Source organism: Dioscorea cayenensis, unplaced genomic scaffold (genome assembly GCF_009730915.1).
Source record: "Dioscorea cayenensis subsp. rotundata cultivar TDr96_F1 unplaced genomic scaffold, TDr96_F1_v2_PseudoChromosome.rev07_lg8_w22 25.fasta BLBR01001944.1, whole genome shotgun sequence".
Taxonomy (NCBI): domain Eukaryota; kingdom Viridiplantae; phylum Streptophyta; class Magnoliopsida; order Dioscoreales; family Dioscoreaceae; genus Dioscorea; species Dioscorea cayenensis.
Genome location: NW_024088335.1, coordinates 11,220 through 33,594, shown reverse-complemented (window position 1 = coordinate 33,594; position 22,375 = coordinate 11,220). Strand labels below are relative to the sequence as shown.

Sequence of the window (22,375 nt, the reverse complement as noted above, 5' to 3'; positions counted from 1 at the left end):
CTTCATACTTCATAGGTGATAGCTCTTTTCCACCCCCAATGCACAATAAAATAAACAACTATTTTTTTCCTTTTGCATTCCTTTCATTTAAAAAAATTAAAACAATAAACAAACTAAAAACAGCACCTTTAAATGATGAACTTGAGTTTCCACAAGGTTTAATCAGTGAGTAGTGCAACAAGTGTCAATCGGGCAAAAATTACTAAAACTTCAAGTAAAACTAGAGCATGATAACCTTCAATGTTAATAATTCTCCCTAAACTTAAGAATATAACCATTGCAACTAAGGTGAACTGCCATAGGTTACATGAGCATGAATAATGAAGCTGAAGTATAGAACATGTGTAATGTGAACTTCCCTCCTCCCCACACACTTAAAATGTACATTGACCTCAATGTATGCATACAAGCACAATGAGGAAGTATAACAATCAAAACAAATATGTGTGGAGATGGGTAATTGAAACAATACTCCCCAGAACTCCTAATGGTACATTTGATGGAGCTAATTTCATTGAGAGTTGAGTTCCAACGAGTTGTGGAGCACACACGGCCATGTGAAAAGCAACATGACCGTGTCAATGACTATTCCTCAAATTCCAAGACTCACAAAACCATTTGCATGTATACACAAGGGGGTTCAGTGAAGCTCAACAAAGGCAAAATAAACTCGAGTCCATAAAGATATGAAAATGAAATACAACTCAAAACAACTGAAAATCAATAAGATAAACTCAGAGGGAAGATCCTTTCTGAGTAATACAAGTCCAAAATAAATGTAGAAATAAAATACGAAAAACATAAAAACAAGGAAAGATAAAGACTCCTCAAACGTCGGTGTCAACTGCTGGCTATACTACTGCTCATGATGCTGCAAGTGCTACTAGTGGTGATTGTGGTGCTGGTGATGCCGGAGGAGTTGGTGGTGCTCTAAGTCTCATGACAAAAGGATAAGTCACATCTCCCTTGAGAATCTGCTGCAAGATGTCGAGACGCGCTATCACCTCTGTGTGGTTCTCACCCAGTGTAGTTCGAACCTCAGCTAAATCGGACTGTAGCACCCCCACTGCACTCTCGAACCTCTCAAAATGGTCATAGGCTCTAGTCAGAGAGAAAATGTGCACTAGAGGTGGCTCCTATGCTACGGAGGGAGGGTGTATCGGTCTCCATCTGCTTGGGACGTGGCTCCTGCGTAGGCTGAGACCAGTCTGCTACCTCACCTTCACCCTCAGCTCTCCCTGGTGTGGGTGTGATCATCACATATACTCTGTCTCTATATCTCCTGATTATGCCCATGAGTCTCATAGTCTCTAAGCCGAGGGGAGACGGTACAATAATCTTCTCGGCCACTCGAATAATGTCCATCAGACCCATGCCCATGATAAGTCTGGTAATGTATGGGCCTAAGAAAATCACCTCAACTCTAGCGTACTGGCCCTGGTGGCGCAAGTTCTTGGCCAGAATATGTCCAAGATGGAGCGGCTCGCTCTGCACCATCGAATATAAATAAAGCAACTCCTATCGGCTCAAAACTCCCGTAATGTCACCATGACCATTCTCTGATCTGCATAGAATAGTGTGAATGTATCTGTAGGATGGTCGGGAAAAACATGTAGCCATGGACATGCCCGGCTCATACTGACCCTGGCCACATGATGCTCTATAAGCTCACTGAGGAGTTAAGCTACCGTGATAATTTGTCAGAAGTTGCTCATACTCCTCTGTGTCAGTAAATGCCTCATCGTATAAACCTAGTCTGACTGAGAACTATGTGACGCTCATACTGTGGTTCTGTCCAAATGCTCTGAACTGTATGGCGTCAATTCTCGAGAAACTGCTGTAAGCCCTGTAGAACTCAAACGAGGGGAGCACCTCCAGTGCCAACATATGGATAGCTGGCTCTCTGATCAATAATAAACCTCTCCAGCTATCCACTGATAGTAGCTCCTCGACCTCGTCAGCCATATCTCTCCTAGCTAAAACTCTCTCAACATGCTCAAGTCTAGGAAGCGAGACTGTCCAAACTTGAGCTTCGACAAGCGCTCAAACCGAGCCTGATAATCGGGAATGGCAAACTCCATGTGCTCAGGCTCAGGAGAATGATCTCTGGGACCTTTGCAGGCTACTTTCTTGGTCCGAGGAGTTATTCCTGTGAGAATTGAACAAGAAACGATCAAATTAACTTCAAAAACCTAATCTGCAGAAATCCACACCCCCGTGTGGATCTATGGGGCGTGAAAACCGCAAGGCCACAATGTAAAAACTCCAAAATACACCTTAATACAAAAGAAAAACTCTCAAAAATCAATCTCAAAGCATTCTCCAGCAATTTAAACATGGTATTCAAGTAAAAACAACCACATTAACAAAAAGAAATGAAAATTGACGAAGAAAAGATGAAAAGAAAGCTTACCGATGAAATGAGATTAGAAAACCTTGAATACAGCTGGAAAACACCCTAAAATCACCTCAAATAGAAGGCAAGAAGGTCGGGAGAGCAAAAGAAGATGTTCTATGAGTGTGGAGACATTTAAAAATGAAAAGGCGTAAGTGAATTATAAAGAAAAGTCTCGACTTTTGGAGTTCTGCACATCCACATAGGCGTGTGGAAATTACCCACGCCCATGTGACTCCACAGAAGAGCTTCACAAGGGCAGACACACGCCCCTGTGTGCTCTCGAGATAGAACAAGTTTCCTCTGAACGCATCCACATGGGCGTGTGGAAATTACCTACGCCCGTGTGCCCTACCCATAGGGGCACCCATAAGCCCCTATTGCTTTTCTATCTTCCCCGAAAAATATCTAAGTGTTCCACACGCTCCCTTGAAATTTCCACATGAGGATGTGCCTATTCACAGGGGTGCTCATAGGGGCACTCACACGCCCCTGTGTGCTCTCGGGATCTAGGAGAAGTTTTTGCGGAGTTTCACACTGACGTGTGGAAATTACCAACGCTTATGTGCCATTCACAGAGTCATCCATTGGGGCATACACACGCCCCTGTGTCTTCTCGGGATGAAGACTGAACACTCTGTAGAGATCCGCATGCTAGTGTGGAACTTACGTATGGGAATGTGACCGTCAGAAGGTCGCTCACTGATAAGTGCTTGTGTATAAGTAATACGAACTATTCTTTTCTTACATTGAACATTACTTTTCTCAGATTTTATCACTTATGCATGTGTATTTGTGTTCTTTTGTGCATATAGGGTTGTGGAGACAATAGTGGAAGAAATGAACCAAAAGTAGATCATGGATGCAATTTATTAATGAAGTCTTCTAGTGAATAAATGTGAAGGCACAAGTTGTGCTCAAAGGCATGTGGGTGTGTGCTAACCTCCATGGTGCTCAAGCGATTACGCAAGTTAGAGGGGCACAAAGGCAGTCACACTCATGTGTTTTGACTTGTGCAATGCTAGCAAGATTTTCATCAATATGACTTTTATTGAGGATGCAACGAGGTCTACCTCATGGATGGGTGCCCATTCATGTTGCCTCGATGAAAAGTGTGGATTTGGGAGCATTTTGATGAAGTACTGTAGCAGCTTACCGTAGCAAAGAAATGTAGAAAATCACAATAGCAGTTACTGTTCATAGCACGCTAAAAAACTCAATTTCTGGAGATTCACATGGGCGTGTGGAAATTCCACACGCCCGTGTGGATACGGATCTTTTTCAAATCTGTTTCCCTTCAGAAGATAGTTATTGGCGGAGCTTTCATTGGCATCGATTCAGTGATGTGTGCCCTAGGCTTGATGAGGGAACCTTTAGAGAATACGAGGCTACTCCACAAGACCATCGATATGGACTACAAGGGGGTTTTACTTATTGATTGCATGTTTTTAGTTTCGATTTCATTTTTGATTGTATCTTTCTCCATGGAGAGCTAAACCCCTAGTGTGTACTTTGACTTGTAAACCCTAGGGTGATTTTGTTTCAATGATCTTTCATTATGTTTTCTTTAATTGATGTTCTAATTGAGTTCCAATCTTGAATGCTTGTTGAACTGGTTTTCCCATAGAGTGACACTAGGGTTGAGAATCCATCTTGGTAATCCTTGAGGATGAGTGACACGCCATGAGGGTTAGACAAAGCTAGATTAGAGAGGGTTGAGAGGGTGAGTCGAGAGGTAGCGGAACGTCCCCTTTCCTTTCCCTTCCGGTGTGATTTATCCTACCTCCGTGTTCCAAGAGTTCTTTGCAGTCACAATAGAGTGAAATCCTAAGAGAGGAACTCCACTAGGGCTTAGTTGCGCAAGCAACAGAGTTAAGCGTTGAAGTAATCGTTATTGTTGCGGCTTAATTGTGACTATTGGTCTTTCACCTGGACTAAAGGGTTAGATCTATATTAGCGAATAGGGTTTATCACTTAGAGTCCCTAGAGCATTATGCAATCTTGCACAGTGTGAGGCATCGAGAGTATTCCTTTCTGCTAGAGCACACTATAAGGTTAGTCACAGTTGATCTTAGGTTTGGGACCATGTATTTAAGGATTTCCATGACTTATTAAACATCAATTAGGAGATATAATGATCGGTCTTACAGTTGAAGCAATAGTCCTAGGGTGAGCAATGTCCGGGTGCCCCACTTTCTAACGATTGCCTCTCCTATCATTTTATTGCGTTTCCATCTTATTCTTTTTATTTCAATTTGCATCGATATTGCTCACATCACTTTAAATCATCTTCACCATAGTTAAATAGCAATTCTTGTGTTTCTGATCACTATTCCCTGTGGATATGACTACCCACTCACTAGGGTATTTTATTACTTCGACAACTAGTGCACTTGCACTACACACTCGCAAGGGGTGTGTCACTCACAAGGGCGCTCACACGCCCCTGTGTCTTCTCAGGATGGAGAGTTGAGCTCAGAACGGAAACACACACACGTGTGAAAATTCCACACGATCATGCGTCTTCTCTAGATGGCATAGAAAAAATTACAGACTCTGCAGAAAAATTTTTGCACACTTATACAAATACAGAGACTACTTATACCATAAAGAATTGACAGGAGAATCATGGAGAACATTATCAAACAACCTAAAGACTTCGCCAATCACAATTAAGTACACCAAAACACTAACAATCCATGAGAAAAACATAACAGTAGTATGTAAAAATCAAGACAACAATAATAAAGCTTAACATACCTGACCTTATTTCACGGGGGCTCATAAATGATGGTTTCCCTCTTACCTATGACTTGAAAGCATGATGAATACAATTGTTTCGAGGTAGAGGGGGAGTTATCGAGCTTGTTACCACACAAGGGTTCATCACCCTTACTCCAAGAATGCACATCCTCAATAACATTCGGGCACTTCTTGTGACGTCTCCTAACTCATAAGTGGTGTCAGTGAAATATAAAGTATTATCAAAGTCAAGAGAATGTTGCATGGCTTCGGTGGGTGGTATGTCAACTTGTCATCACCAACTCTTAGTGTCATCTCCCCACCGTCCATGTTAGTGAAAGCCTTGGAAATGCACAAGAACGGCCTCACAAGTATCAATGGAACCTTGACATCCTCGTTAACATCTAACACCACAAAGTCCACAAGAAATATGTACTTGTCAACATTCACAAGTACGTCTTCAATGATACCCCTCGGATATCTAACTGTTCAGTCGACCGATTGAAGTGTCATCTAAGTAAGCCTAGGCTCTCCCAAGCCTAGCTTCTGAAAGAAAGTGTAAGTCATGACGTTGATGCTAGCCCCCGAATCCACCAATGCCTTCTCTTTACACAAATTACCAATGTTGCACGGAATGATGAAGCTTCTGGCGTCTTTCTTCTTGTTCGGTATATTCTTTTGCAACACCGCCAAACATGAAACATATAAGACCACAAATGCACTCTCCTCTAACTTCCTCTTGTTGGTCAAGAGGTCCTTGAGAAACTTTGCATAGCAACGCATTTGAGACAACACCTCCACAAATTGGATGTTGATGTGCAACTACTTGAATATACCCAAGAACTTCTTGTATTTCTCATCATTTTGGTCATTCTTCCATCTTGAAAGGTAAGGTATTCTTGGCTTGTAAGGTGGGGGTGCCACCTCCTTCTCTTTGGCTCTATCCTTAACCTCCACAACCTCGGGTGACTCGACATTTATATTCTCACTAGGGAGACTACTCTCAACTTCAAGACCACTTCTCAAATTGATCGCCTTCATATATTTTCTTGGATTGGTCTCCATGTTGCTTGGAAAACACCCTTGATGTCTTTCCGAGAGTGACTTTGCAATTTGACCCACTTGGTTCTCTAAGTTTTATAATGATGCGGTGTGGTTGCAAAGTGTGGCTTCAACTCATTGAAATCTTGTGTCTGATGATTGAAAGAACTTGGTCAAAGCCTTCTCCAAGTCGGTCATCCGGTTCTCCAACACTGAAACTTGATTCTTCATGTTCGGAGCTTATTGTTGTTGTTGGAAACCCGGTAGTGCCATAGTCTTCTGTTGCCCTTGATTACCTCAAGAAATGTTTGGGTGGCTCCTCCACCACGGATTGTAGGTGTTTCTATATGGTTTGTGCTTGGGTTCAAACCATTGTGAAAAATTTGAATGATCATCCACTCGGGGAACCCATGCTGAGGATATTTCTGCATGAGCTCCTTGAACCTATCCCATGTATCATAAAGAGACTCCAATTACGTTTGAACAAAAGAGGATATTTCATTCTTGAGCGTTGCAGATTTTCAGGGAGGGAAATATTAGGCAAGAAAAGCTTCTACCATCTCCTCGAATATAGTGATCGATGCTCTACGTAATGAATGTAGCCATTGCTTTGCTCTCCCTTTCAAGGAAAATGGGAAGTCCCTCAACTTGATAGCATCATCCGTAACACCATTAATTTTGAGCATGTCACACACTTCCAAGAAGTTCTCAATATGATTATTTGGATCCTCATCGGCCAAACCATTGAACTGTGCTGATTGTTGTAACATTTGGATGAAGCCCGGCTTGAGCTCAAAACTCTGAGCTATAATCAGTAGCCGCAAAATACTTGATTACGTGCCAAGAACTGCGAGTTTGGCATAATCTGATAGTGTCCTCTTCTATTCATGTTGTTCTTCCATATTATCTAACTGTTCAGTCAGCCAATTGAAGTGTCATCCGAGTAAGCCTAGGCTCTCCCAAGCCTAGGTTCTGAAAGAAAGTGTAAGTCATGACGTTGATGCTAGCCCCTGAATCCACCAATGCCTTCTCTTCACCCAAATTACCAATGTTGTACGGAATGATGAAGCTTCCGGGGTCTTTCTTCTTGTTCGGCATATTTGCAACAACGCCGAACATGAAGCATATAAGATCACATATGCACTCTCCTCTAACTTCCTCTTGTTGGTCAAGAGGTCCTTGAGAAACTCTGCATAGCGACGCATTTGAGACAACAAGTCCACAAATTGGATGTTGATGTGCAACTGCTTGAATAGACCCAAGAACTTCTTGTATTTCTCATCATTTTGGTCATTCTTCAATCTTGAAGGGTAAGGGATTCTTGGCTTGTAAGGTGGGGGTGCCACCTCCTTCTCTTTGGCTCTATCCTTAACCTCCACAACATCGGGTGACTCAACATTTATCTTCTCACTAGGGAGTCTACTCTCAACTTCACGACCATTTCTCAAAGTGATCACCTTCATATATTCTCTTGGATTGGCCTCTGTGTTTCTAGGCAAAAATGCTTGAGGTATTTCCGAGAGTGACTTCGCAATTTGACCCACTTGGTTCTCTAAGTTGTATACTGATGGGGTGTGGTTCCAAACTGTACTTGTCAACATTCACAAGTATGTCTTCAATGATACCCCTTGGATATCTAACTATTCAGTCGGCCAATTGAAGTGTCATCCAAGTAAGCCTAGGCTCTTCCAAGCCTAGCTTTTGAAAGAAAGTGTAAGTCATGACGTTGATGCTAGCCCCTGAATCCACCAATGCCTTCTCTTTACACAAATTACCAATGTTGCACGGAATGATGAAGCTTCTGGCGTCTTTCTTCTTGTTCGGTATATTCTTTTGCAACACCGCTAAACATGAAACATATAAGACCACAAATGCACTCTCCTCTAACTTCCTCTTGTTGGTCAAGAGGTCCTTGAGAAACTTTGCATAGCAACGCATTTGAGACAACACCTCTAGAAATTGGATGTTGATGAGAAACTACTTGAATAGACTCAAACTTCTTGTATTGCTCATCATTTTGGTCATTCTTCAATCCTGAAAGGTAAGGGATTCTTGGCTTGTAAGGTGGGGGTGCCACCTCCTTCTCTTTGGCTCTATCCTTAACCTCCACAACCTCGGGTGACTCGATATTTATATTCTCACTAGGGAGTCTACTCTCAACTTCAAGACCACTTCTCAAATTGATCACCTTCATATATTCTCTTGGATTGGTCTCCGTGTTGCTAGGAAAACACCCTTGAGGTCTTTCCGAGAGTGACTTCGCAATTTGACCCACTTGATTCTCTAAGTTTTATAATAATCCGGTGTGGTTGCAAAGTGTGGCTTCAACTCATTGAAATCTTGTGTCTGATGGTTGAAAGAACTTGGTTAAAGCCTTCTCCAAGTGGGTCATCTGGTTCTCCAACACTGAAACTTGATTCTTCATGTTTGGAGCTTATTGTTGTTGTTGGAAACCCGGTGGTGCCATAGGCTTCTGTTGCCCTTGATTACCTCAAGAAAGGTTTGGGTGGCTCCTCCACCCCGGATTGTAGGTGTTTCTATATGGATTTCCTTGCCCTCTTATTGCATTACCTACAAAATCAACTTGTTCCACGAAAGTGGTACCACTAATCAAAATCGGGCAATCAGAAGGCGCATGTCCTCCGCTACACCCAGTGCAACTCATCACGGCCGCCACTCTAGGAGAAGTTAGAGTGTCTAACTTCTTGCTCAATGACTCAACCTGGGCTGCCAATGATTTGGCTGCATCGATCTCATGAAGTCCGACTACCTTCTTTTTGTCCCGTTTGTTCTACTCATAACGGTTCATAGCCATTTCTTCAATAAGATGTCGGGCTTCTTCGGGGGTCTTGCTTCCTAAGGTACCTCTTGCCATTGCATCATGTAACTGCTTTGTGCTTGGGTTCAAACTATTGTGGAAAGCTTGAATGATCATCCACTCGGGGAACCCATGCTGAGGATATTTCTGCATGAGCTCCTTGAACCTATCTCATGGCTCAAAATGAGACTCTAATTCCGTTTGCACAAAAGAGGATATTTCATTCCTGAGCTTTACAGATTTTCAGGGAGGGAAATATTAGGCAAGAAAAGCTTCTACCATCTCCTCTCATGTAGTGATCGATGCTCTAGGTAATGAATGTAGCCATTGCTTTGCTCTACCTTTCAAAGAAAATGGGAAGGCCCTCAACTTGATAGCATTATCCGTAACACCATTAATTTTGGGCATGTCACACACTTCCAAGAAGTTCTAAATATGATTGTTTGGATCCTCATAGGACAAACAATTGAACTGTGCTGACTGTTGTAACATTTGGATAAAGCCCGACTTGAGCTCAAAATTCTAAGCTGTAATTAGTGGCCGCAAAATATTTGATTACGTGCCAAGAACTGTGGGTCTGGCATAATTTGATAATGTTATCTACTGTTCATGCTGTTCTTCCATATTATCAGACCCTTCACCTTCTATCTCAGCTTGATTTAAGCGTTCTTGCACAAGTTCTTGTCACCTTCTATGAATTCTTCTTCCAATATCTGGATCACCTTCAACCAATGTCCGAGGGTTTTCTTAGGTCATAACCTGGAGCTGCAATCAAAGAAAGAAAAAACAAATCAAAACGATGGAAGAATAAGAAAGTCTGATATAGAACAAGTGATAAATATCTAAAATAGCAAAGTTCAAAATGCTTCCAAAACGCCTATTCCCTGGCAACGGCGTCAAAAACTTGACACACCCTTACATGCGTGTACCGCAAGACCACAGGTTATCGAAATAATAAAGAACACTAGTGAGTGGATAGTCATATCCATAGATAATAGTGCTAAGAAACACAAGTATTGCTATTTAACTATTGTGAAAATGATTGAGGAGTTGTGTGAATAATATCAATGCAAATGAAAATTAAGAAAAGAAAAGAAAGCGTAATAGGAATAAGGAGAGGTAATTGATATAAAGGTGGGGTACTCGGACATTGCTCACCCTAGGACTATTGTCTCAAGTGCAAGACTAATCATTATGTCCCTTAACTGATGCTTAATGAGTGGTGGGAAACCTAAAACACACGGTCCCAAACCTAAGGTTAACCGTGACAAACCCTACACTATGCCCCAGCAGAAAGGAATACTCTCGATGCCTCACGCTGTGTGGGATTGCATGAAGCTCTAGGGACTCCAACTGATAAACACTTTTCCCAAATATAGATCTAACCTTTTGGTCCAGGTGAAAGACCCCTAGTCATAATTAAGCCCAGCGGTAAGAATTACTTTAACACTTCTCTCTATTGCTCACGCAACTAAGCCCTAGAGGAGTTTGTCTCTTAGCACTTTACTCTATCGTGACCGCAAAAAACTCTTGGAACATGGAGGTATAATAAATCACGCTGGAAGGGAAAGGGGATGTTCCGCTGCCTCTCGGCTCACCCTCTCAATCCTCTTTAACCTTGCTTTGTCTAATCCTGATGGAGTGTCACTCATCCACAAGGATTACCAAGATGGATTCTCAACCCTAGTATCACTCTAAAGGAAAATCAATACAATAATCATTCAAGGATGGAATTCAATTAAAACATCAATTATAGAAGCATAATAAAGGTTAATGAAACAAAATCATCCTAGGGTTTACAAGTCCAAGTACCCAATAGGGTTTAGCTCTCAATGAAGCAATACACAATCAATAATGAAATTGAATGTAAATGCATGCAATCCATAAGTAAAAACCCTACGTAGTACGTATCGATGGTCTTGTGGAGTCGCCTCGTCTCCTCCAAGGGTTCCCTCATCCAGCCTAGGGCACACCTCAAAAAGTGATGCCAATGAAAGCTTTCCCAATAACTCTTTTATCAAGAAACGCAATGTCGAAGGCCGTAGAACCACTCCAAAGACCTAGCCAAAGTCTCTCCAAAGCCTAGTCGCAAGCGCCTCCAAAGATGGGGAAAATATGAGAAAAGGATCCTTCAAAACGTCTCAAGTCACGGTATTTATAGGGGCTGGAATCGAGCATCCACATGGGCGTGTGGAATTTCCACACGGCCGTGTGGATTTATAGAAATTGGTTCCATATGAGCTGTGAACAGTAACTGCTATATTGATTTGCTATAATAATAGCTACAGTAATTTGTCAAAATGCTCTCGAATCCACTCTTTTTATTGGGGCGACATGAATGGGCACACATCCATGTGGTAGATCGTGTCACGTCTTCAATAAAACCACATTGACAAAGATCTTCCTCGTATTGCACAAGTTGGAACACATGAGTGTGACTTCCTTTGTGCCTTTTCAATTTGTGTGTTCACTCGAGCAAAATAGAGGTTGGCACACACTCACATGTCTTTGAACACAACTTATGTCTTCACATTTGTTCACTGCAAGACTTCATCAACAAATACATCCATGATCTACTTTTGGTTCATTTCTTCCAGGATTGTCTCTACAACCCTAAATACACAAAAGAACACAAATACACATGCATAAGCAATAATTTTGAGAAATGTAATGCTAAATGTAAGAAAAGAATACTTTGTATTACTAATACATAAGCACTTATCATTATTCTTAGTGCATGTGCGACATCCAGCCTAGTAAATTGCATGGCATTCATGATAGATCCTATAACAGATGTGTAAGGGATCCTACTCATATGTTCCCTTTATTTATTAGTCTGAGGATAATCCCCTTTACTTAGAACAACTTCCTGGGACATGGGTAAAACCCTTTTCTTGGAGTTAGATATACTAAACTGTTTCAGTATCATATCTATGTACTTTTCTTGATTTAGTCCTAAACTTCATTATGAATTATCTATATAGATCTTTATACCTAGTATAATCTAGGCTTCACCTAAGTCTTTCATTGAGAAACACTTCCATAACCATTGCTAAACATTTAATAATGTCAAGATGTAATTTCCAATAAGCAGGATGTCATCAACATATAACACAAGAAAAATGACAATGCTCCCACTAGCCATCTTGTACACACAAGGCTCATCCTCATTTTTGAGAAAGCCAAACCCTTTGACTGCCTCATCGAAATGGAGGTTCCAACTTCGGGATGCTTGCTTGAGTCCATAAATGGACCTTAGCAGCTTGTACACTTTGTTAGGGTTCTTCTGATAGATAAAACCCTCAAGTTGTGTCATATACACATCCTCAAGGAGGTTTCCGTGAAGGAGAGCCGTTATGACATCAATTTTCCAGATCTCATAGTCATAATACGCTGCTATGGCAAGAAGAATTCTAATGGATTTGAGCATGACTACAGGTGAAAAAGTTTTATCATTGTCAATACCATGAGTCTATCTAAGACCTTTCGCCACTAGTCTATCTTTGAATGTGTTATTGGCTTTACATTTGAAAAAACATTTGCACTCAATGATCTTAGCACCTTCCAATGGATCAACCAGAATCCATACTTGGTTATCATGCATCAATTGTATTTCAAATTTCATAGCTCCAAGCCATTTATCCGAATCGGAACTCTCAATTACCTCTCAGAAGGTGGTGGGATCATCCTGATCAACTAGCTCTAAGCTTTGATTTTTAGTAATGAGAAAACCATATATATTAGGCTTATGATGATTCCTATGAAACCTTCTTGGTTCTTGTGTAATGGGTTCGGATTCCACAACTCTTTGTGAATCTGTTTCCATTTCTAAACTATCCTTTGCAGGTATTTGTGGTACTTGAACCTCCTCAAGTTGTAATCCACTCCCACTTTTCTTCTTGAGTAGAAACTCTTTCTCCAAGAAAATAAAATTCCAAGCATCAAACACTTTGTTTTCATTAGGGTTGTAGAAATAGTATCCCTTAGTTTTCTTAGGATACCCCACAAATAGGCACTTGTCGGTCTTAGATTCAAGCTTTTTCGATGTTAACTTTTTTAACATGTGACTCACAACCCCAAATCCGTAGAAAAGTCATATTAGGCTTTTGTCCAATCCATATCTCATATGGTGTATTTTTAACTGCCTTAGTTGGAGTTCTATTTAGTAGGAAGGAAGTAGTCTCAAGGCCATATTCCCAAAAGGATATTAGAAGATCAGCTTGAATCATCATTGATCGAACCATATCCAATAAAGTCCGATTCCTCTTTTCTAACACACTATTCTACTGAGGTGTTCTAGGATGTGTGAGTTGTAAAACTATTCCACACTATTTCAAATAATGGTCAAACTCTCGGCTTAAGTATTCACCAACTAAATTTGATCGGATGGCTTTAATACTTTTACCAAGTTAGTTTTGCACTTCATTCTTAAACTCCTTAAATCTTTCAAAAGTCTTGGACTTGTGCTTCATAAGATAGACGTAGCCATATCTACTGAAGTCATTTGTGAAAGTAACAAAGTACTCAAAACTACCTCTAGCATGTGTGCTCAATGGTCCATAACATCATAATTTATTAGTCTCAATAAATCACCTGCCTTTCACCTTGTTTGTTAAAGAGTCTTTTAGTCATTTTTCCATGGAGACAAGATTTACATGTCTCAAATGATTCAAAATGAAATGAGTCAAGAATTTCATCCCTATGAAGTCTTGAGATATATTTCTTGTTTATGTGACCTAAATGACAATGCCAGAAGTATGAAGTGATTGACTTGTTTAACTTAACCATTTTAGAATCTATGTTATAGATGGACTTGTGGTTTTTAAAGTCTAGAACGTAAACCCCATTACTAAGCATAACATTACCATACAGAATGTCCTCATGAAAAATGGAAATAACATTATTCTTAATGACACACCCCTTGCGTGTGTGTACTGCAAGTGCATGGGTCGTCGAAGTAATAAAATACCCTGGTGAGTGAGTAGTCGAATCCACAGGAAATAGATGCTCAGAAACAAGAAGTATTGCTATTTAGCAAGAGTAAAAACCAATTTCTGATTTGATTCAAGATATTAATGCAAGGAAAAGTAAAAGATAAAAGAGAACAAGTGCAATGGTAAAATGGGGTACTAAGACAATGCACACCCTAGGACTAATGTTTCAAGTGCAAGACTAATATTATACCTCCTAAATGAAGTTTAATGAGTCGTGGAGATCCAAAGACACACAGTCTCAAACCTAAGGTTAACTGTGACTAGCCTTCTACATTATGCCCCGGCAGAAAAGGATACTCTCAACACCTCACACTGTGTGGGACTACTTGAAGCTCTAGGGCTTCTGATAAGTGCTTGTGTGATAAGAATACGAAGTGTTCTTTCTTATGATGAGCATTAATTTTATCAGGTTTTAATGCTAATATGTGTGTATTTATGTTACTTTCATGCATATAGGGTTGTGAAGCCGAATCTTATAGAAAGAAGCCAATGTAGATCGTGAGTGCACCATTTGGAGGAAATCTTGAGAAGGTTCAAACGCGCAGACATAAGTCGGGTTCATGATGCTAGAATGTGTGCCAACCTCCTTGTATTCAAGCTAGCACAATGGTTTGGAGGGGCACAGAGGTAGTCACATTCTAAGTATTCCGGCTTGTGCATGTGTAACAAGATCTCCACCAATGCGGCCATTCATTGAAGAAGCAAAGCGATATACGACGTAAACGTGTACCTGTTGTTGTTACCTCGATGAAAGCATGGTTCGGGAGTGTTTCGGAATGGAACTGTAGGAACACTATAGCAAAGTACTGTAGCAGGTACTGTTCACGGCCGGCCGAAGAAGGAGTTATCCAGAGAAGCCACACGGGCTTGTGGAAATTCCACACGCCCGTGCGTTAATTCCACACGGGCCTTGTGAAATATTCACATGGCAGTGTGGATTCCCGATTCCAACCCTATTTAAGGCCGATTTCAGCCCTGATTTCAGGATTCTTTTTTTCATCTTTTACCCGACTTGAGAAGGGCTGCGGCTAGGGTTCTGAGAGGTATTGGCTAGGGATTGGGGTAGGTTCTACGGCTCCAAATCGCACTCCGTTTGGAAGAATGTTAGTGGGAGAGCTTTCGTCGGCACTGATCCGGCGAGGCGTATCCTTGGCCGGACAAAGGGACCTTTGGACGAGTAGAGGACTCTCCATGAGACCATCATCACGACCATCGAGGAGGTTTTCTATAGATTCTTTGTTTTTACATTCGATTTCATTGATTGTAATTAGCTCCATGGAGAGCTAAACCCCCTAGTGGGCACTTGGATTGTGAACCCTAGGATGTAATTATTTCTTTGAACCTTTTTATTATGCTTCCATTAATTGATGTTTTTATTGAGTTCCAATCTTGAATGCATTGATTATATGAATACTCCCTTAGAGTGACACTAGGGTTGAGAGTTCTTGTTGGTAACCCTTGTGAGTGAGTGACACACCACGAGAGTTAGACAAAGCTAGATTGGATAGGGTTGAGAGTGTGAGTCGAGAGGTAGCGGAGCGTCCCCTTTCCCCTCCGATGTGATTTATTCTACCTCCAATTCCTCGAGTTCTTTGCGGTCATAGTAGAGTGAATGGGCTAAGGGATGACCTTCCGCTGGAGCTAAGTTACGAGTGCAATGGAGTGAAGCGTTGAAGTGATTTTAGCATTTAGGGCTTAATTATGGCTAGGGATCTTCCGCCTGGACCAAAGGGTTAGGTCTACATATAGGAAGAGGATTTATCACTTGAAATCTCTAGAACTCATTGCAATTCTATATGAGTGCGAGGTTGAGAGATTGTCCAATTTCTCCTCCGGGACATGTATATGGTTAGGCATGGTTGACCTTAGAATTGGGACCATGTATTAAAGGATCTCCATGATTCATTAATGCATTATTTAGGAAGCATAATAGAGGGGTTTTGCACTTGAAACAATTGTCCTAGGCGGAACAATATCTGAGTACCCCATTTATATCGATTGCCTTAACTCTCCTTTACTTGTTCTCTCTCTCTCTCTCTTGTCACTTTTACTCTTGTTCACATTACATCTTGTCACACAAATCACTATTCATATTTCGCTTAGTTAAGAAATAATTTAAGTATTTTTACTCCCTACTCCCTGTGGATATGATACCCTCTCACCTAGGATTTTATTACTTCGATAAACCCCTGCACTTGCAGGACATACACAAGGGGCATTGTCAGGTTCCAAGTGATAAATCCTATTCCTTAACCTGGATTTAACCATTTGGTACAGGTGAAAGACCCCTAATTACAATTAAGCACCCGCACTAAGGATTACTCGGCACATCACTCTGTTTCTCACGCAACTAAGCCCCAGTGGAGTTTGTCTCTTAGCACTTCACTCTATCATGATTGTAAAAAACTCATGGAATGTGGAAGTAGGATAAATCACGTAGTAGGGAAAAAGGGACGTTCCACTACCTCTCAACTCACTCTCTCAACCCTCTTCAATCTTGCTAAGTCTAACACTAAAGAAATGTCACTCATTCAAAAGGATTACCTAGATAGATTCTCAACCCTAGTGTCACTCTAAGGGAGAATCAAATCAATAAACATAAAAGATTGAAACTCAATTAAAACATCAATTAAGGGAAACATAATAGAAGTCAATGAAATAAAATCATCCTAGGGTTTACAAGTCCAAGCACCCATTAGGGGTTTAGCTCTCCAAGGAGCAATAGAAAATCCAAGATAAAATCAAAAATAAGTGCAAGCAATCCATAGAGATAACCCCCTTGTCATCCGTGTCGATGGTCTTCAAGATCCCCCTCGTCTTCTCAAAAGACTCCTTCATTAAGCCTAGGTGACACACCCCTTGCGTGTGACCCGCAAGTGCACAGCTTTGTCGAAGTAATAATACCCCGGTGACTGGGTAGTCGAATCCATAGAGAATAGTGATCGAAAACTAAAAGATTGCTACTTAACTAAAGTGAAGATCAATCGATAATAGTGTGAACAAAATCAATATGCAAAGAAATAAAGAAAGTAAGAACGAGAGGCGCACTAAAATGAGAGGAATGGCAATCAATAGAAAGTGGGACACCCAGACATTGCTCCCCCTAGGACTATTACTTCAAGTGTAAGACCAACTATTAAGCTCCTGACTGATGCTTAATGAGTCATGGAAATCCTAAAATACACGGTCCGAAACCTAAGGTCAACCGTGACTAACTCTACACTATAGCCCAGCGGAGAAATCAGTCAGTCTCAACACCTCACACTGTGTACAGTTGCAAGAAGCTCTAGGGATTCCAAGTGATAAACCCTATTCTCTAATATAGGTCTAATTCTTTGGTCCAAGCAAAAGACCCCTAGTCACAATTATGCCCCAGCATTAAGGATTATTTCAATGCTTCACTCTGTTGCTTACGCAACTAAGCCCAGCGGAGTTCCTCTCTTAGCACGTCACTCTATTGTGGCTGCAAAGAATCCTTGGAACACGGAGGTAGGATAAATCACACCAAAGAGGAAAGGGGATGTTCTGCTACCTCTCGACTCACCCTCTCAATCCTCTCCAATCTTGCTTTGTCTAACCCTCATGGTGTGTCACTCACTCACAAGGATTACCAATGTAGACTCTCAACCTTAGTGTCACTCTAAGGGAGAAATCATTCAACAAGCATTCAAGATTGGAACTCAATTAAAGACATCAATTAAAGAAACATAATAAAAGGTCAATGAAACAATAACATCCTAGGGTTTACAAGTCTTAGTACCCTCTAGGGTTTACCTCTCCATGGAGCAAGATACAATTAATAATGAAATCGATAGTGAAACATGCAATCCATAAGTAAAACCCCCTGGTATTCATATCAATGGTCTTGTGGAGTAGTCTCGTCCTCTTCAAAGGATCCCTTGTCAAGCCTAGGGCACACCACGCCGGATTGGAGCCGATGAAAGCTCCCCTAATAACTCTCTTCCAAAGGAACGCGCTATCAAAGGCCGTAGAACCAATCCAAAAACCTTACCAAAGCCACTCTACATTAACCTTACTACAGTAACCTGCTACAGTATAGGCCTTTGACACACCCCTTACGTGTGTGTACTATAAGTGCATGGGTTGTCAAAGTAATAAAGTACCCTAATGAGTGGGTAGTCATATCCACAACGAATGGTGCCCAAAAACACAAGTATTTCTATTTAACTATAGTGATAATTATTCAAGAGTGGTGTGAACAATATCGATGCAAGTGAAAATAAAGAAAAGAAGAAAGATATGTAATTGAGATAAGGAGAGGAAATCTTTAAAAAATGGGGCACCCGAACATTGCTCACTGATAAGTGCTTGTGTGATAGGAATGCGAAACGTTCTTTCCTTATGTTGAACATTACTTTTATCGGGTTTTAACGGTAATATAGGTATATTTATGTTACTTTCATGCAGGTAGGGTTGTGAGGTCGATTATAAGAGAAAGAAGCCAATGTGGGTCGTAATGCACTAATTTGGAGGATAACTTGCTAAGGTTCAAACGCGAAGACATAGGTCGGGTTTCAGATGCAGGAATGTGTGTCAACCTCCTCGTACTCGAGTTAGCATAACTATTTGGAGGGGCACAATGACAGTCACATTCAAGCATTCCGACTTATGAATATAGAACAAGATCTCCACTAACATATTCGTTATTAAAGAAGAAAGGTGATCCACGACGTAAATGTGTGCCCGTTTGAGTTACCTCGATGAAAGTATAGATTTGGGAGTATTTTAGGACGGTACTGTAGCAGGGTATTGTAGAAAACAATGTAGCAAAAATACTACAGTAGCACTGTTTACAGCCGGCCGAGAAAACAGGAAAACAGAGAATCCACACAGGCATGTGGAAATTCCACACGCCCGTGAGAAAAATCTATAGGGGCGCCCACATGGGCGTGTGGATTCGCGATTCCAGCCCTTTAAAAGCCGATTTCAGCCTCGATTCAGCATTTTTTTCTCCATCTTTTTCACAACTTGAGAGAGGGTAGCGGCTAGGGTTTGGTGAGGTATTGGCTAGGGTTTTGGAGAGGTTCTATGGTCTGACATCGCGCGCCATTTGGAAGAAGATTAGTGGGAGAGCTTTTGTCGGCACCGATCTGGCGAGGTGTATCCTAGGCCGGACAAATGGACCGTTGCGACGAGTAGAGGACTCTCCACAAGACCATCGCCATGACTAACAAGGGGGTTTTCTATAGATGCTTTATTTTTACATTTGATTTCATTGATTGTATCTAGCTCCACAGAGAGCTAAACCCCTAGTGAGTACTTTGGTATTTGTGAACCCTAGGATGTATTCGTTTCATTGAACCTCTTTATTATGCTTTTAATTAATTGATGTTTATTGTGAGTTCCAATCTTGGAGACTTGATTATATGAATACTCCCCTAGAGTGAGACTAGGGTTAAGACTTCTTCTTCGTAACTCTTGTGAGTGAGTGACACACCATGAGAGTTAGACAAAGCTATATTAGAGAGGGTTAAGAGGGTGAGTCGAGAGGTAGCGGAGCGTCCTCTTTCCCCTCCGGTGTGATCTATCCTACCTCCACATTCGAAAAGTTCTTTGTGACCATAGTAGAGTGAATAGGCTAAGGGATGACCTTCCGCTAGGGCTTAGTTGCAAGTGCAACGGAGTCAAGCGCTGAAGTGATTTTAGCACATTGGGCTTAATTATGACTAGGGATCTTTCACCTTTACCAAAGGGTTAGGTCTATACATAGGAATAGGGTTTATCTCTTGGAATCCCTAGAGCTCATTGCAATTCTATGTGAGTGCGAGGTTGAGAGGTTATTCAATCTCTCCTCCGGGACATGTATAGTGTTAGGCATGGTTGACCATAGATTAGGGATCATGTAATTAAGGATTTCCATGTCTCATTGTTGCATCAATTAGGAAGTATAATAGAGGGTTCTTGCACTTGAAATGATTTTCCTAGGCGGATCAATATCCGGGTACCCCATCTTTATCAATTGCCTTACCTTCTCCTTTACTTGTGCCCTCTATCTTATTGTTTTTATTTTCATTATTTCATATTTTGTCACACTTACCACTATTTATCTTTCACATTAGTTAAGAAACAACTTAAGTGTCTTTATTCCCTACTCTATGTGGATATGATACCCACTTATCTGGGATTATTACTTCAACACCCGTGCACTTGCGGTTTACACGCATATACGGACATGTCAAGTTTTGGCACCGTTGCCGGGGAGTAGGCGTTTAGAGATACTTTGCACTTTGCTTTCTTAGCTATTCATTTATTCATTCTATTTCATATTTTCTTATTCTATCATCGTTCTGATTTCTTTTTCTTTCTTTTCAGGTGTAGCTCCAGGTTATGACCCGAGGAAACCCCTCAATACTGATTGGAGGAGATCACGAGCTTGAACGTACACTGTGAAGAAAAGGGAAAGAATCTGTGCAAGAAAAATCTAATCTAGCTGATTTGGGAGTGGAAGAGTCTGAAAACATGGCAAAACAAAATAAGCAACAGCGGACATTATCCGATTATGCTAGACCTTCAGTGTTGGGGACACAATCCAGCATTGTGCGTCCCCCGATTACAGCTCAGAACTTCGAGCTGAAGCCGGCATTCATCTACATGTTGAAGCAATCCACACAGTTCAATGGTTTGGCCGATAAGGATCCAAACAGTCATATAGAGAACTTTCTCAAGGTGCGTGATATGTTGAAGATAAGCGGGGTGACGGATGATGCCATCAAGCTGAGAGCCTTCCTATTTTCCTTAAAGGGGAGAACGAAGCAATGGCTACACTCATTACCTAGAGCCTCGATTACCACATGGGAGGAGATGGTAGAAGCTTTTCTTGCCCGATATTTTCCTCCCGGAAAATCTGCAAGCTTAGGAATGAGATCTCGTCCTTTGTACAGTTGGAATTGGAGTCTCTATTTGAGACATGGGAAAGGTTCAAGGAGCTCCTGAGAAAATGCCCGCAACACGGATTCTTGGAGTGGATGATTGTTCAGACCTTTTACAACAGTCTGAATCCGAGTACAAGGCAATTCTTGGATGTGCCAGCAGGAGGTACCTTAGGTAGCAAGACCCCCGATGAGGCTCGTCAATTCATTGAAGAAATGGGGTTAAACAGCAACCAATGGAATGCCATGGAGAAGAAAAAGGTGGCTGGCCTCCATGAGATAAATGCAGTAAACTCATTGGTAGCTCAAGTGGAACCATTGAGTAAGAAGTTAGATCTCCTAACTTCGAATAGAGTGGCGGCCATGACTATTTGCACCGGGTGTGTTGGAGGACATGCTCCCTCCGATTGCCCGATCTCTATTGGTGATGCATCTTCAATTGTGAATGTCGATTTTGTGGGTAATGGCATGAGGAATCAAGGAAACCCATACAGCAATAACTATAATCCAGGTTGGAAGAGTCATCCCAATTTCTCATGGAGCAACCAAGGTCCACAATAGGCCATAGGGCCACCGGGTTTCCACCAACAAGCCCCAAACATGGAGAACCGAGTTTCAGGTTTGGAGACCCGAATGAATGATTTGGAGAAGGCCTTAACTAGGTTTGTGCAATCATCTGATACAAGGTTCCAATCAGTTGAGGCTACACTTGCAACCACACCGCCTCTTTGCATAATCTTGAAAATCAAGTAGGCCAGATTGCGAAGTCCTTATCGGAAAGGCCACAAGGAAGCATGCCGAGTAACACCGAGACCAACCCTAGAGAGCATGTGAAGGCGATCACTTTGAGAAGTGGTCGTGAGGTTGAGGATAAGCTTCCGATTGAGAAGCCCAATGAACAGCACCCGAGGTTATAGAGGTTGAGAAGGGAGCAAACAAAGAGAAGGAGGTGGCACCCCCACCTTTGAAGCCAAGAATCCTTTATCCCTCTAGATTGAAGAATAACCAATGGGATGAATAGTACAAGATGTTCCTGAGTTTGTTCAAACAACTCCACATCAATATTCCTTTTGTTGAGGCAATTGACTAAATGACTAAGTATGCAAAATTCTTGAAAGACTTGTTGACCAACAAGAGGAAGTTAGAGGAGAGGGCTTCAATGATTTTAGATGCATCTTGCTCGGCGGTTTTGCAAAAGAACATGCCGAACAAGAAGAAAGACCCGGGAAGCTTCATCATTCCGTGTAATATTGGCAATCTAGGTGAAGAAATGGCATTGGTGGGCTCAGGGGCCAGTATCAACGTCATGCCATACACCTTCTTTCAAAAGTTAGGATTGGGCGAGCCTAGACCCACTCGGATGACTTTGCGATTGGCGGACCAAATGGTGACACATCTGAGTGGTATCATCGAAGATGTGCTTGTCAAGGTGGACAAGTATATATTTCCTGTAGACTTTATGGTGCTAGACGTCGATGAGGATGCGGATGTACCC

General features: G+C 41.5%; 3 non-coding genes across 3 annotated transcripts; 2 read left to right on the top strand and 1 right to left on the bottom strand.

Annotated features, from left to right (window-relative positions):
• The first annotated feature begins 6,583 nt into the window (after positions 1-6,583).
• On the top strand, positions 6,584-6,690 carry LOC120257209. The gene has a single exon (XR_005535575.1). It is a non-coding gene; the product is annotated as a small nucleolar RNA R71 (small nucleolar RNA).
• A 2,433-nt stretch (positions 6,691-9,123) lies between these two features.
• Positions 9,124-9,230, top strand: LOC120257208. Its single transcript, XR_005535574.1, has one exon. It is a non-coding gene; the product is annotated as a small nucleolar RNA R71 (small nucleolar RNA).
• Positions 9,231-20,859: 11,629 nt separating this feature from the next.
• On the bottom strand, positions 20,860-20,966 carry LOC120257207. The gene has a single exon (XR_005535573.1). It is a non-coding gene; the product is annotated as a small nucleolar RNA R71 (small nucleolar RNA).
• Between the last annotated feature and the right edge of the window lie 1,409 nt (positions 20,967-22,375).